The sequence below is a fragment of the Periplaneta americana genome, chromosome 16, assembly GCF_040183065.1.
Source record: "Periplaneta americana isolate PAMFEO1 chromosome 16, P.americana_PAMFEO1_priV1, whole genome shotgun sequence".
Taxonomy (NCBI): Eukaryota; Metazoa; Arthropoda; class Insecta; order Blattodea; family Blattidae; genus Periplaneta; species Periplaneta americana.
In genome coordinates, this window is record NC_091132.1 from 81,861,812 (window position 1) to 81,879,139 (window position 17,328).

The following is a 17,328-nucleotide window of genomic DNA, read 5'->3' on the forward strand; positions in this document are numbered from 1 at the left end:
AAAGATCAAAACTAAAATTCTCTCACCAATTTATTATCAATTACACGACTCTCTTTTAAATTGACTGAGCATAACGGGAATTAATTCAGTACCTTTCTCAAAGCACGCTATGAAATGTTTAATAAAAAATAATTTTATCTCGAAACCGAAGCAAAAACTAGCAAAACTGTATTAAACTTTTTTGTTAGAAATATCTCAAAGAATAACACCACAGCCTAGTTAGTATATACAGTCACGAAAGTCAATACGTAGTAAATATGCATCCATAGATAGTTGCTAAACACTAGGATCGCTACTATCGCCTCATTACAGACAATGCGAAATAGTACCTGCACAGTCTATTGTTTCTAGTACCCTCAATAACCCAAGCTTCGTGATTGTATATACTAGACTGTGATAACACCATGAAATTAATGACATTACTTACGGTTCACTTTGTATTTATGCAGAACTACGTGTGGGTACAATCATCTCTCGACAGATGTATAATTTGTTGCATATCTTTATGTAGAAGGGGCTATTAAGAAACAGTGCTGAGAATAAGGAGAATTCAAGGATAATATGGTGAATACAAGGAGTATAAGAAGAATGCAAGGAATACGAAGAGAAGAGAATACAAGGAGAACAAGGGAAATACAAGGAGAACAAAGGGAATACAAGGAGAACAAGGGGAATACAAGGAGAACAAGGGGAATACAACAAAAACGAGAGAAATACAAGGAGAAAGGGAATACGAGGTTCACAAGAAGAATATAAGGAGGACAAGGGGAATAACAGAAAGACAAGGGGAATGCAAGAAGAATAAAAGGAGGCTAGTAGAAGAGAAGGAGAACGAGGGGTATTCCATATTTATGTGACGGTTAATTCCAAGTTATCTTCAACATCCAGTCAGAAGAAACGTATAGTGCTACGTAAAAAAATAAAACAAATTCACTTATGTTCTCATTATTGCGTTTCCAATTCACTGTGGGCTAAAGCAAGGAGATGCACTATCACCTTTACTTTTTAACTTTGCTCTAGAGTATGCCAGGATAACAGAGAGGGTTTGGAATTGAACGGGTTACATCAGCTGCTTGTCTATGCGGATGACGTGAATATGTTAGGAGAAAATCCACAAACGATTAAAGAAAACACGGGAATTTTACTGGAAGCAAGTAAAGAGATAGGTTTGGAAGTAAATACCGAAAAGACAAAGTATATGATTATGTCTCGTGACGAGAATATTGTACGACATGGAAATATAAAAATTGGAAATTTATCTTTTGAAGAGGTGGAGAAGTTCAAATATCTTGGAGAAACATTAACAAATATAAATGATACTCGGGAGGAAATTAAACACAGAATAAATATGGGAAATGCCTGTTATTATTCGGTTGAGAAACTTTTATCATTCAGTCTGCTGTCGAAAAATCTGAAAGTTAGAATTTACAAAACAGTTATATTACCGGTTGTTCTTTATGGTTGTGAAACTTGGACTCCCACTTTGAGAGAGGAACAGAGATTAAGGGTGTTTGAGAATAAGGTGCTTAGGATAATATTTGGGGCTAAGAGGGATGAAGTTACAGGAGAATGGAGAAAATTACACAACATAGAACTGCACGCATTGTATTCTTCACCCGACATAATTAGGAACATTAAATCCAGACGTTTGAGATGGGCAGGGCATGTAGCACATATGGGCGAATCCAGAAATGCATATAGAGTGTCAGTTGGGAGGCCGGAGGGAAAAAGACGTTTGGGGATACCGAGATGTAGATGGGAAGATAATATTAAAATGGATTTGAGGGAGGTAGGATATGATGATAGAGAATGGATTAATCTTGCTCAGGATAGGGACCAATGGCGGGCTTACGTGAGGGCGACAATGAACCTTCGGGTTCCTTAAAAGCCATATATTCTCATTATCTCCCGAAATCATTAGAACGAATTGTAAACGCTCTCTGAATCACTGAACTAGCAAATGAAGTGTTTCTGAGCTTTTCATCTGTGTAAAGCTGGTCGGTAAGTTTGTAGTGAGCAGAGGTTGACCTGTTTGCCAGTTCGGGAAAGAGTGCCACGACGCCAATCTCACGGTTCGATTACAGCTGGGTACAAGACTCGAGTAAACTGGCATCAAGGTCGGAGGCCCTCACTAGGGAAGCTCAATTACCCCGCCTCGATATTACACCGCGATGATGTGGCAGAAACGTGCGACATGCAACCTCTTCGCCCCTGTCATTACAGTAAACACTGTGTTATGCCAGCAAAGCGTTACTTCATTTCGCGACACTGTGTCAACTGCAGATTTTATTCTTACTTGCTTAGATATGTACGTACAGACGTCAAGTTATTGGCACGAACATTACATTTCACTTGTACAGGGACATCATTTTATTTTTACTAACATTTTTATAATACAATATAATATTTGCAAATTAAGCTTGACGGTTGTCAGCCCACTTTGAGGTCTGTGGATATAGAGGGAAAAATTGGGTCGGTGTCGGTTAGAGTTCCCGGGTAGCTCAGTGGGAGAGCGTTGGTACGTTTAACCAAAGGTCCCGGGTTCGATACCCGGCCCCGGAACAATTTTTCCCTCGAAATTATTCAAATTAACTTTACAGGGAGTTATTCCTGAAAGCTTAATTTGCATAATACACGTCACTGTAAGTAACAGAAAACCACAACTTAAAGTCACACAGAGTTAGTGTGCACTCAAATGTTGGTTGCTTGACGGTTGTCAGCCCACTTTGAGGTCTGTGGATATAGAGGGAAAAATTGGATCGGTGTCGGGTACAGTTCCCGGGTAGCTCTGTGGGAGAGCGTTGGTACGTTTAACCAAAGGTCCCGGGTTTGATACCCGGCCCCGGAACAATTTTTCCCTCGAAATTATTCAATATAATATTTGTTTTATTCAGTCTTATGACAAATCAATTATTAAAACAATGACATATATTTCATAACATGTAGTCATTGAGTTTTATACGAAGTAAGTTACGAACGTTTTCGCCCATTTAGGCATCTTCAGGTTCTGTGTACAATATCTCATTATCAGGGAAAGGATTTATATGTAAATACATATTTACTTATAAAGCTAATATAATTTATATTTTGCATTATCTTTATGTTTCACAATGTGTAGGGTTGAAAAATCCTACTTTTATTTTCCATATTTTTCCATATTTTAGAGTTTAGTACATATTTTCGTTAATTTCCATATATTTTCCATATTTCATATAAAACAGTCCATATTATATTAGGTTTAACAATAAAACAAAACAAAATTCCATTAACTTTTAAAAATACATTTCAACAATAGAGATTTAAACACATGTTCAGTAATCCCTTTAACATCAGAGTTATTTGAAAATTAGCAGTCCTATCAACAATGGGAAAGTAAGTTACAAAACTGTATTAATTTAATTTAAAATTTTTAACAGACTTCAGTTGTGCAGCTCAACAGTTAAATGCCAGTCAGAGTACACATAGGTTCAGTTTTGTAAATCATACTATAAAGACGGTAAATATGCCAAAAGTACGTCATTCAGTCAATTTAAAATCAAAACTAACAAGTTACATTTCAGAATTTAAAGAAGATGGTTTATCAACTGACAATAAAATATTATTTTGTAATTTGTGTCAGTGTGCAGTATCATCTACACAAAAGTTCCTGGTGCAACAACACATTACAACTAGTAAACATCAGGCCAACAAACAACTAAATTCCAAGCAGAGACAATTGTTTTTAACACAACCAACAACATCGAATGTAAGATCTGAGTTTAACATCGACCTGTGCCGTTCTCTCATCTCTGCTGATATTCCTCTCTACAAACTAAAGAATAAGGTCTTCAGGGAATTCCTTGAAAAATATACTCAACATACAATCCCGGATGAGTCAACACTTAGGAAGACGTATGCTCCATCCATCTACGATGAGACAATACAGAAGATAAGAGATGAAATTAAAGATAGTTCAATTTGGGTTTCCATTGATGAGACTCCCGACAAAGAAGGTAGACTTGTTGGTAATGTAGTTATCGGTTTGTTAAGTGAACAATATTCTGAACGAATTCTTTTACATTGTGATGTTCTAGAAAAGTGCAATAACAAAACTATAGTTAAACTGTTCAACGAAGCTATGGGTATCCTGTGGCCAAAGGGTATTATGTACGATAATGTGTTATTCTTTATTAGCGATGCTGCCCCTTATATGGTCAAAGCTGGACAAGCATTATCTGTTGTATATCCTAAATTGACTCATTTTACTTGTGTGGCGCATGCATTTCATCGTGTGGCAGAAGTGGTCAGAGACAATTTCCCTAAAGTAGATTTGTTGATTTCATCAGTGAAAAAAGTATTTCTCAAAGCTCCCAGTAGAGTTAACGTGTTGAAAGAAATGTACCCTGAAATTCCATTGCCACCAAAGCCAATTTTAACTAGATGGGGTACATGGCTAGAAGCAGTTGAATATTATGCCGAACATATAGACTCTATTAACAATGTTCTCCTTGCATTGGACTCTGAAGATGCAGTCTCAATTGATACTGCGAAAACAGTTACCTGTGACATAAGTGTGAAGAATGACTTAGCTCACATTCAGCATACATTTTCATGCATCATAAAAACGCTCAAAAGTCTCCAAAATAGGCACCTTTCACTATCTGAAAGTTTTGAAATTATAAATAGTACTGTGGAACAACTGAATCGTGGTAGAGGTAAAGTTGCAGATGCAGTAAGAGCTAAGGTGGACACTGTACTTTCAAAAAACCCTGGATATGAAGAACTACAAAAGGTTGTTGCTGTGATGAGTGGTGAATCAACAGTGAAGATTAACTTGGACTTATCCCCAGCAGACATTGTGAAATTGAATTATGTACCAGTTACTTCTTGTGACGTCGAACGCTCTTTTAGTCAGTATAAATCTATCCTCAGAGACAATAGAAGAAGATTCACTTTTCAGCACTTGAAAGAAATGTTTGTAACCTATTGTTATGGTAACAGACAATAAAAATTGTGTTTTGTTGAAACTACATTGGAAGATAAGGTACGTCCATTATATTTTTTGTTTAGTTTGATTAAAATGTACCAATATTTAACGTACATAGTCATTTTTTTATAATTTTAAGTCCATATTTAATTCCATATTTTGGTAAAAATCCATATTTAATTCCATATTTTGGTAAAAATAACTACATATATATTTACATATTTCATATATTTTTAGTCCATATAAATCCGTTCCCTGCTCATTATTAATCTGTATGATAATTATAATGATAGTCGATGAGATGGACTGTTTAAAATTGATCATGATATATATAAAATGTACAAACATATGCATAATTAAAATGTAATCATGTTACAAGGTCATAAAATTGTGAAAATTGTGAACACGTAGTGTTTTACATTTTAAACTTCATAATACTCAGTGTAGATTTTGTTTTGTGGATTCCATTAAGATGGTGAATTGTGTCTGAAATATATAATTATGAAATAGAAAGGAGCAAACCTTCAAACTTAAGGGTGTGATTGGATTGAATTATCAAATGTACTCACGTTATTAAAACGTGGCAACTGCACAGGCTGTTGTGATATATCATTATGAAATGAAGTAGTGTTTTCCTGTAATGAAAACTTTAATGTCAGAAATTTTGAAAATTTTAAAGTATTGAAATATACTAATTATGTGAACATACTTACGAAGACACGAGGCGACCTTGCTGCTTTAGATACTATGGCTAATGTGACGCGAGCGATGTATGTGCTCGTGTAGTAATTATCATACAGATTAATAATGAGATATTGTACACAGAACCTGAAGATGCCTGAATGGGCGAAAACGTTCGTAACTTACTTTGTATAAAACTCAATGACTACATGTTATGAAATATATGTCATTGTTTTAATAATCGATTTGTCATAAGGCTGAATAAAACAAATATTATATTGTATTATCAATATTAACATTGACAATCTGAATATTTACAACATGCTTTCTAAGTTAAAATTTTTATATTAACTTGCCTATACCTCTGGATCAACGCCGTTTGCTATCCCCTTCCACGACTGGAGTTCGATGATACTGGCGTAATATACAAACATATCACTTTACTAGGTATTGGAGGGAAGAAAAGTAGTTCATCCATTCACGTAAACTAGGAAATAGCGCGCTTTTGAGTTTGAACATTTTCATTAGGTTTTTGTTTAATCAAAATACAGCACTGTATTAACAATGAGTGTTTTTACTCACGAAATGAGCTGTTCATGCCGACGTATTCATTATATAGTGTATATTATACTGTCTACAGCACATTAGCGTACAATATAGAGAATGAAGTTAAATTTAAAAATAATCATAATATGGATATTTAAACACATTTTTTAAAATGGTGGACGTTTATTTCGATACAGTCTTCAGTTCTTTTGTGCATATTATCGCACTATAGACTATTGTACCTAATTTCAAGTACCAGTTTCGTCCTTCGTGCTAGTAACTCATGTTGAAATAATTCTGTACCTATTTTATAAAAGAGTACCTCACGTACTGTAAATTCAATCTTCATTTCTGCCCGATCCGAAAAGATAAAATTACTCAGACATGCTATCTACTGTCCGTCCAAGGGGTTTTGTCGTAGGGCCGTAGAAAGGGGGGAAATGATGTGACAGTTAATTACATAACGAGGCCATTTCATTTAAATTATTTTAAATAGTTGTATAATATTACGTAGACGTCCAATTCCTAACAGAAATTAATGTTTTCAGAAAAGAGCTAAGACAGCCCAGCTGGCGAATAAAAGCTGGTGGGGGAAACCGGGATGCGACGCACAGTGGTTCATTTTCCCGAATTCCTGGCCAAAACTCCAAAACTGAAACATATAGGAGAGGATTGTTTGTTGTCTTAAGTTGAAGAGGAAGGACAGGGCATGTAGACATCGTATATCTTATCTTCCTTCTCCACTCCTGTGCTTGTAAATACATGGCTGAAAATGCGTCTCTCTTGGACAATGCAGTTGCTGAGTTTGCGTGGTGAAAGGAAGGTCGTTTTTGAAGTGTTATAAATAAGTGGTATAAGTGTGAAAATAAAAGCTGAAGCGTGGATTCGATTCCTGGAGATGTGTAGAATATTTGAACATAGTTTTAATTTATTACATAATTAACTAACGGCATTTAGATATTAAATAATATAGTCATGTTGATTGTGGTTGAAAATGTGAAAGCGGCAGATTCACGGAGGTTAAAAGTTATCGGTCCTGCGAGGTCCTGTCAAGTTACTCATTACAAATCATACCTATGTGGATGCTTTTCATGTACCAATAAAGAAAGTCTGCCCCCAACTGCCACTGGGCCCACTAGCTCGACTTTAGTTTTGAAGTGCGCACTGCGTCTTTGCGTTGTAATACAAGGAAGGATCGGAAAGTAACACACAACAATTATTTAACGGAATACTATTTTGGTTAAGACGTTCAAATTTGGGAGGTAGTTAGTTTGAATCTTGCATTACATACAGCAATGATTCGATTGGATGTCACCCTGACTAAATAAGCTGTAACTGAGTAAAAATTACGCGTTTTCTACGATCATTCACTTGTGAAGGGCAGCGAGGTGTAGTCCATTTTTTTTTTCGAAAAACAAAAAAATCGAGTGAAATCCACAGGGAAATATTGGAGGTGTATGGCGCTTGATTGTCTGGACCATAGCAACATCTCTAGGTGGTGCAAGTTCTTCGAAGAAGTCCGCCGACGAAGCACGTTCCGGCCGACCAGTGACTGCTGCAACACCACCCAATGTCAGAGGCATCATTAAGGCGGCAATCACCCACATTACAGTCCAGATCTTGCATCGTCTGACTTTCACCTCTTCGGACCAATAAAGAAATTGCTAGGAGGACAACGCTTCGGTTAGGATGAAGAAGTGAAATCGGTCGAGCGCAGGTAGCAATAGGCCTACGCCCAAAATACAGTTTTATGAACGAGGTGTACTGAAACGTGTCACGATAGGAGATATATGTCGAGAGACTTGGTTCCAATGTCGAAGAATAGGTGAAACCTCTAGCTTTCTTGTGCATTATTTCGTTTTGCTTACCTCTGAAATACGTTGCCACAAAAAATTGTTGTGTCGTATATTAATCCTTCATCAATTTATTAAAATTTGAATTATTTCTGTAATTCCTTTCAGGATATGAAAGTCATCACATAAACCTCACTAGGCGTGAATTGTTTACTATACTACAGGAACGTTCATCATCTAATTTTGAAGAAAAGTATGATTATTTAAGAGAACGCCTTAGAATCATAACCGATTCCCCTGCAACATCATCCGCTGAACTAAAGAATGTGTAAAAACATTTAATATATAATTTTAGAACCAGATGGCAATTGTCAAATAGGACAGTTGAAAGATTCCTACCACAGAATACGAAATGGCTTGAAAATCTGCGAGTTTTCCAATATGCGTTACTGAAACGCAATAGAGAGTCGAACGTCCATTACTAGAATTTAGTAAAGTGGTGAGCGTTATAAAAGACAAAAAGCACAGGGATTAAGAGAAAACTTAGGTCCTTCAGAAGTCGCATATGCCACTCAAATGAGTCTTCGTGAAGCAGGAGAGATTGTTACTACTGCTGCTGCAATAAAAGACGTACAATTTTCAACACCAATCAGTACGTCAACATGCAGAAAAGCTTATAAATTAAGTTCAGAGCATTGTCCATTCTAGTTGAAGTTAAATTAACAAAATTCCATTATAACCTGATTAGGTCCGAGACTAAAAATCCATCGCCTACATTTTCCAGCAATACAGAACGGTGCTAGAAGCACAAAAGACATGCTATTCCGATACCAATGCCATTCAAATAACAGAAAAGTCTGGTGAAACTGATCTGCAGGCATTGTTGGACCATACTTCATAAAGAATATTGAAAGTCCCAAGAAAGAAACTGAAGCGTTTGTCTGCAGATGTAATGTCACTTCTGTCAGCTCCAGATGCATCTACACATTTAGGTGTGTCCACTCAGGCCTCTGATAAAGATGACTCCCTTATCTCCGGAGACTAGGATGCTAGCGAATGAAATAATTACTGTACTATACACATATTATATATAGATTTATGTATATAGATAAAATAGACTATAACTTTGAATACCCTAAGAAGCAATGAAATGATCATCCACGCAAAAAAAGCATATACTATAGATATTTATGTGAATTTACTCGATATTTAATTCTTAATTATGTTACTTTTACGATTTGTTTCAACTTTGTTACATTCAAATTAATTCAAACATCTCTAGAGGTTTTGGCCAAGAAATTGGGAAAATGAACCACTGTGCGACGTAGGCAAATTGACGACAGTATCTGTCCGAAAATGATTCAATATTGAAAGCTCTTTCGTCACTGGAAAACGCGAACATATTTTTGGAACGTACTGTTTACTGTGACCGTAAGGCTACTATGACTGTATATGCGGTCTTGGATCTGTGTGGAGGACGGTTGAACTTCATTAGTAGAAGGGGTGGGAGTGAAGTACATTAAAAAAACTCAGGTACAATAAAAATTGAATAAAAATAAAATGATGTCCCTGTACCGGCACTAAATTAGCTTGAAAATTATCATTAGAGGTGGTAATTTTTAACAATTTTAAATTAGAATTATTGCATTTTGGTTTTAATATTTAGGATTCTGTAGCATTTATACATCCGACATTTAGCAATTTAGCGTTTTGAAGGAAACCGTGAATTCTTGGTTAGTATAAGAAGATGTGTCGTATCTATTTTGCACGATAGTGTGTTTTCTCGTCATTACAGCAAACGGCCACCACGATTGAAAGTTGATTTTACTGAATTCAGAGTTGCCAACCTAGATAAGTATGTTGAAATATTACAAATAACTACTCTAGAGTTGTAATGAAAACTACAGCCTTCAATATATACTACAACCCTATAATGCATGTAAAATTAAAAAGTGTTAATTAATAATGTTTCACATCTGCTGGTCTAAAGCATAGCATTAATTTTGGCTTTCGGATGTATAATTCTTTAGCCAAATTACACCCAGAACTTCTAACATGTGAACCCAATAACATGTAACAAGAAAATTAGAAACGTGTTAATGTCTTCAATTTGATTAAATAAATTTATAGCCTATGTGTATGAATTAATCAGCCTATATTATATTTGTATTATATAATTTTGGAATATGTACTTTTTCATAAATTGTCCTACTTTATTCACGTACGATATTATTCTTCTCTGTGTTAATATTATATTATATTATATTATATTATATTATATAACTCCACTGTAACTGTAATTTTAATTATAGTTCATATTTTACTTTATTTTGTATATTCTCTTATAGGCCTATTAATAATAGCCTATATCTGAATTGCGACCGAACACGAGCTCTGCTCATTAAGTCCTCAAATTTTGTTAATATTACTGTATCTTCTTTTTTTATGCGGATTGTATTATTTTATTTATATTTCTATTGCAATTATATTCTGTATACTTAAATTTAAATAATAAAATAAATTGCATTATACGAAACAAATCACTGCATTTTAAGGCCCGATTGTATAAACCATTTAATCTGAGATCAGAGGTCAAATTGATCCTTGCTCTAGCTGAACTTGGAATTTTGTGTTGTATAAAGTCTAATCTGAGATTAATTTGTCTCAAACTAAAGTCAACTTTGACTGAAGAAATTTCTCCGATTAAGTTAGATGATCCAAGTTCAGTTATTTCTTTTCTGTTTGAAATGTACGAGTGACAGATTGTGCAAATAAAATATCCATTATTATTATTATTATTATTTTATTAATATTATATTAATATTAATAGGTATGGTAGGTACATTTATATATATATATACATATATATACATACATATATACATACATACATATATACATACATATATATATTTTTTTTTTTTCAATTTCTTGCCTTAATTCACAAACAATATTATATTTTATAAGGCTTTATCGTGTTCAGCAGTATCAAATAACATAACCTATAATTATATTATGTTTATAACAGCAATTAATTATTAATGGATATGATAGGTACATTCATAAATTTTCAATTAACTCTATTACTAAACGAAAATTGTCGTTTTATAAAGCTTTATTATGTTCAGCAATACCAAACACCATAACATGATAACAATTTGGAGAACAGTCAACCTTCTTCTTATTGTCCGCCATTATTTACATTGCACAAAACAAACCAGTGTCTCCAACAGAGTGTATGGAAAGTCGCCAAGAAGTACTTGTAAAGTCGCTAGATTTCTCATTATCAACAAATAAAGATTAAATTTCGTCACTATAGGGGGCTAAAAAGGTATCTAAATCCCTATTTAAGGAATATAAAAGTTAAAACAAATTGTTGTTGAAAAAGAGTTAAAGTCGCTGGATTGGCAACACTGAACAAACCTGTACAACATGGTCCGCGCATCACATAATTCACCTGTTTATGCGATGTTGTCAAATCCTTTTCACGTGAACTTAGACTGCATTTGAACCAAGGTAATTTGATCGCAGAAAAGTTTTATACAATAGAAGAAGTGTTTGAACTCGGTTCACTTTTCGATCTTCGTTCAAAGTTGATCTTTAGTCAGGGAGTTTTATACAATTGGGCCTTACTGTACTGAACTTTACTTAAACAATTCAAACTTCACTTAACAAAAAGAAATAAAAAATATTCCAATTGAACGCGAAATATTCCAAGTACCAGAATTGAAGTTCATGGTGAAGTTTGTACGTTAACCAGACAGCTAACATCAGTCAGCTGTTCACAGTGTAACGTACGTACTGTACATTAAACAATTTAAACTTCGCTTAACAAAAAGAAATAAAAATCTTTCCAACTGAACACGAAATATTACAAGTACCTGAATAATTTTTACTCCTTCGCAATGAAGTATGTATGTATGTATGTATGTATGTATGTATGTATGTATGTACGTATGTATGTACGTATGTATGTATGTATGTATGTATGTATGTATGTATGTATATGTGTGTGTATGTTTGTATGTGTGTATGTGTATGTATGTATGTAGCCTATGTATGTACAGTTTATTTTTTTTCTTTGGTTTTCACTTCGTAAACGTTTCAGTATTATTTTGTTATTAACCTATTTTTTACAACATTTCACGAATGAATGAATGAATGAATAAAAAAATGACAGTGAGTGAGTGAGTGAGTGAGTGAGTGAGTGACTGAGCGAGTTACTGAATGGGTGAGTGAGTTAGTGAGTGACTGGTGAGTGACAATGAGTGACCGAGTGATTGAATGAGTGACCGAGTGACTGAGTGAGTGAATGAGTGAATTAATTAAGTAATTAATTAATGAGTGGATTTTATTTTTGTTATTGTGCTGGTTTTCATGAAGAGAGTGATTCAAAATTTTAATTTACTGTTGTGAATAAAGCCACTGTTTAAGTTATTAAGAACGGTGAAAGGAAGGCCAGTTTAGATACCAGTCACGGTTAAAATTAATTTACGTTAAGTTAACTTACGATTCACGTTTATGGAATTCATTAGTCAAATATGGTTTTTAGCTTTACACATTTTCTTACAATTTTCTAATTTATCATTCACATACTAGAGTTCATTTTACTCTTATTTCTAATGAATGTTATAGTTTATTTAAGAACTGTCAAATGTTTTGGACATTCACTCAAATGAAACGAAATCAATTTTAATAGGTTTATCCCGTTGTCACTGAAGGTGGTAGGTCTAAGAGAGACTACAGATATAGCCTATTTTGATACATTAAACAGTCTTTCTCATTGTAGCCAAGAAAGAAATTGTAAAATGTCTCCGTTTGATTACATTTACTGTGATTTCATGCAGAATAGGCCTACATCATGTAGATTTGACTCAAGAGATGTATTTTTCTCGGCCTACTTCCAAAGCAGGAAAACTTTCAATAACACGATATTTGCAGCAAACCTCCGATTCCAATTTCATTTAAGTTTCGTCAACTGCTGAGAGATATATGGAAATAATGATGGCTTACAAGGAAGGAGAAACTCTTGACCCCTTGATAAACACCGTATTTGAGTGCGACCCTCAAGTCAGCCTCCACGATTCAATATCTAAAGACTAAGAGAAAAACTCCATGTTCGTCATGACGACAGGAGTTCCTGACCCTCATTACTGTTTTTATAATTTCTGAAGAGACATATTCACCTTCGTACCATAGTCCTAGCAATATTCTCTTAGGATACAATGTCTTCCCAGTTTGTGCTGTAAGTGGTGACCTATACAGTCTTTCTTCAACTTAATTTCACAATGAGATCTAGTAAACATATTCCACATTACACCAAACTTTTAATCGAAAACTCTGAATCTGTAATTCTCCATAAGGATTTATTATGTAACTACCATATCACGCAATGAAGTTATCTGTAACTGCTATCATTTCTTAAACTTGTGTGCAATGTCAGTCCATTATTTATACACTATATTCTAAATACACCGTGTCCACACTAAGAGTATATAGAAATAATAGCTTATAATTTCACAACCGTATATTATAATTCCTTAAGATAAAGCTCAATCAATAGAAAAACTCTCCAAGATTTCGTTTCATATCTTTTCCATAGCCATTGTTATCTGTAATGTTTTGTTTCAAGCTTATTGTTGCATGGCCAGTGTTGTGTGAAATGTTTCGTTTCAAGTTTATTGTTGCATCAATAAAAATTTGTTTTTATCAGTCTAGTTCCTTGTCAATAGAGATGTGGAAGTACAGCAACTCAAAACAGATGATTGTCGCAAGAGAGTTAATTTTTGTGATGACATTATTCGGCGCACCGATGAAAATCTCAGATACGTCGATTTGTTGCTATTCAGTGATGAAGCAACCTTTCACGTTTGCGGCAAGGTTCAGATACGTCGATTTGTTGCTATTCAGTGATGAAGCAACCTTTCACGTTTGCGGCAAGGTTAATCGTCATAATTTCCGCATATGGGGTTCTCAGAAACCCTACAGAGTGATTGAACATGAAAGGGACTCGCCAAAAGTTAGTGTCTGGTTGGGAATGCACAAAAATGGAGTAATTGGCTCATTATTTTTTATGGAGCCTACATTGACGGGAGTCACGTAATTTGATATGCTGAAGAACTTTGCTATTCCGCAATTTCCATCAGGTTTAACATTTCAGCAGGATGGTGCTCCACCACACTTCCATCGAAATGTTAAAGCGTTTTTGCATGTAACCTTCCCAAGAAATTGGATTGATAGAGGTGGGCCAACTTCCTGGCCGCATTGATCCCCGGATTTAACTCCTTTGGATTTTTTTGTGTGGGGATTTATTAAAACTTTGTGTACAGCAGAAAAGTTCGTAATTTGATTTGAGACAGCGTATCTTTCAAGCAGTTGAGCTTATAACACCTGTTATGTTGGTGAACACCTGGCGAGAGGTTGAGTATCGTTTTGGTACCTCGAGCTATAAATGGTGCTCATGTTGAAATGTGCTAGTGAAAATAAAACTTTTTCAGTTACTGTATACAATGCAGAAGAAATTTATTTAATAAACCTTATCAAAGTTACGATATAAGCTGTTATTTCTGTTTACTTTTAGTGTGGACACAGTGTATAACTTGAGTGCTGGTGTATTTAACATTTTTATATGTGGCCACCAGCGTAGCTCAGTCGGCTAAGGCGCTTGCCTGCTAACGTTAATTATTTATTCGAAATTGTTTCATTATTTAGGGCAAATAAATAATGACAAAGAGCACCAATTTTATGTGCGATCATTTCATATAGAAATGCTACTCAGTATGATAACAATAATCTTGCATGTGTTCAAAATAAAATAAAAAGCGGAACATCGCTAGATGCATCACACTTAAAGGAAGAAAGTCAATTTATTTCAAAATTTTAAATAAAAAAACAAAAACAAAAAAAAAATACGCGACCTTTCAATATGCTTTGAGATCCTAGATGATAGTAGGAGGGTTAAAGATGAAGACGTGTGAAAATTTGACATCGTACGCAATATTCAACAAATTTTACTCCTATGATGTATGTTGTTAAGAGTAAAGTAATGACACACTTTGTTCTCGACTCGATGTTTCACAAATTTCATAGTAAAGTAACAATACCGTTGTTAATATGACTGTCATATTATGCATAAAGCAACTGAATATTTATTTCATGTCATTTTGGGACTAATATAATGTAAAATCTGACAGATCGCATTCATTTAATCATTTTCAGCACAAATTAATGTTTTATGTTTTTCACTTCATGGATCATAACAAAGTTTCGATCAATTTTTTTTCAACATCTTAACTCTGCACACAATATCAAAACAAAGATGGCACCTCTATGTATACTCAAGAGGTAGTTCCTTGGTGGAATATCCATGCCATAAAATTTGGAAAGAAAGAAAACTGTGATTCTTCTGTACAACCACTATGCTGCAAAGGGTTAAAGAGATATGATGTGTTAAATAGGTTTACCTGCAGGCACTTGACTCTTCTTCTCACTGTATATTCAAAGCATAACTTGTTCAATAGTTGCAATCCACCTCCCATCGCATCGTGACGAAACACCCACGCGCGCCAAGACATCACTCACATGTAAAACAATTGCATAACGATGCAGCCAGAATAAGCAATTGCAAGTCATCTCGCTACTCACACCGTCTGGAAATAGCGCAATCACAGTGATTGCAGTTACTCAAGATGATGAATCTGCCGATCTGAAGTTGCATGTTAACTCGCAACAGCAGCTGCTTTAAGACACGCGCAAATAATCAAGAGAGACGAGTATTCACAATGCTTATCAATTCAGTATTAGAGATTCGTCGTTGTCCTCCTGGTCCTCGACGACGACGACGACCACCACCACCACCACCACCACCACCACCACCACCACCACCACCACCACCACCACCACCACCACCACCACCACCACCACCACCACGTCGTTATCTTCAAAGAAATGACGTTATGTAAATTTCATCTCCATTGATGTGAAGAGTACAATTAGGGGCAGAAGAAATAGGCGGGTATGGCGAACCCCTCACTCACTACTCCGACTCCTATACACCTCAGAACCTGCTTGGTGTATGGTCCTGTCCCAAATAACGTACTCTTCCATTCACACATTTTTCACTATAGGAAAACTTAAAGAAGAACAAATCAAATAATAACGTGATATCTTGTAAATACAAATACATGACTACAGCCTTGGTTTTTCTGAACCGACGCATGCGAGATACGAGATGCGCAGACCTCGCATCTCGCAGTTATAGAAACCACTCACTATCTCTCATGTAGTCCGGATTTGTGGGAGGCGGGCCTCGCACCTCGCATGCATCGGTTCAGAAAAACCAAGGCTTTACTGAATATTGTTGTTTTGTTTAGTCAATTGTCCGAACACAGGTCTGAAACTCATAAGTGACAACAATAAAGGCATCACTCATGAGGTAACTAAGCCAAGATATAATGGGTTATAGTGGGCAGTTCTTTTTCCCCCTCTATTGCATATATCGCATACTAATCAGACTTCAGATGATATTATCATTTATAATATTTAGCAAGTTAGCCATTTCACAAATGTAATAATTATTAGACTATGTAAAGTAAACCTAATACGAGAAATAAAATATTTATCATTACAAGTATTTTGGTTTTATGTGTTTTCAGAATACTGTATTGAAATAGTAAATACAGTTATCAACTTTGTGAATCATGAGAAAATTAAAAATTAAAGTGCAAAAAATTAATATATTTTTGCTGTGTAGAATATGTGCACGTTATTATAACATGAACGAGTTTCGTAATAAAAATACTTATGTATTACCTAGAAGAACTCTTAAGAATGACTTAGGTTAACAAAATAAATATCACAATAAGTATGACTAAAAAAACGTTCTGCACAAATTCTCTAAACCGATCTTAGAGAAACACCACACGCCTTGGCAATGTCTATCTGCGTTGATGATAGGACACTTTTAATGTCCTCACATTCTTTTAAGTTCTTTCAAGAAACAGTACACTTGGTAAATAACGCCTTTATTTTTTTATTTTATTGGGTTATTTTACGAAGCTGTATCAACATCTGAGGTTATTTAGCGTCTGAATGAAATGAAGGTGATAATGCCGGTGAAACGAGTCCGGGGTCCAGCACCGAAAGTTGCCCAGCATTTGCTCGTATTGGGTTGAGGGAAAACCCCGGAAAAACCTCAACCAGGTAACTTGCCAGACCGGGATTCGAACCCGGGCCACCTGGTTTCGCGGCCAGACGCTCTGACCGTTACTCCACAGGTGTGGACATAACGCCTTTAGTATGACTTCTGATATCAGGGCTCGACTGAGACATGATAGCGATTAC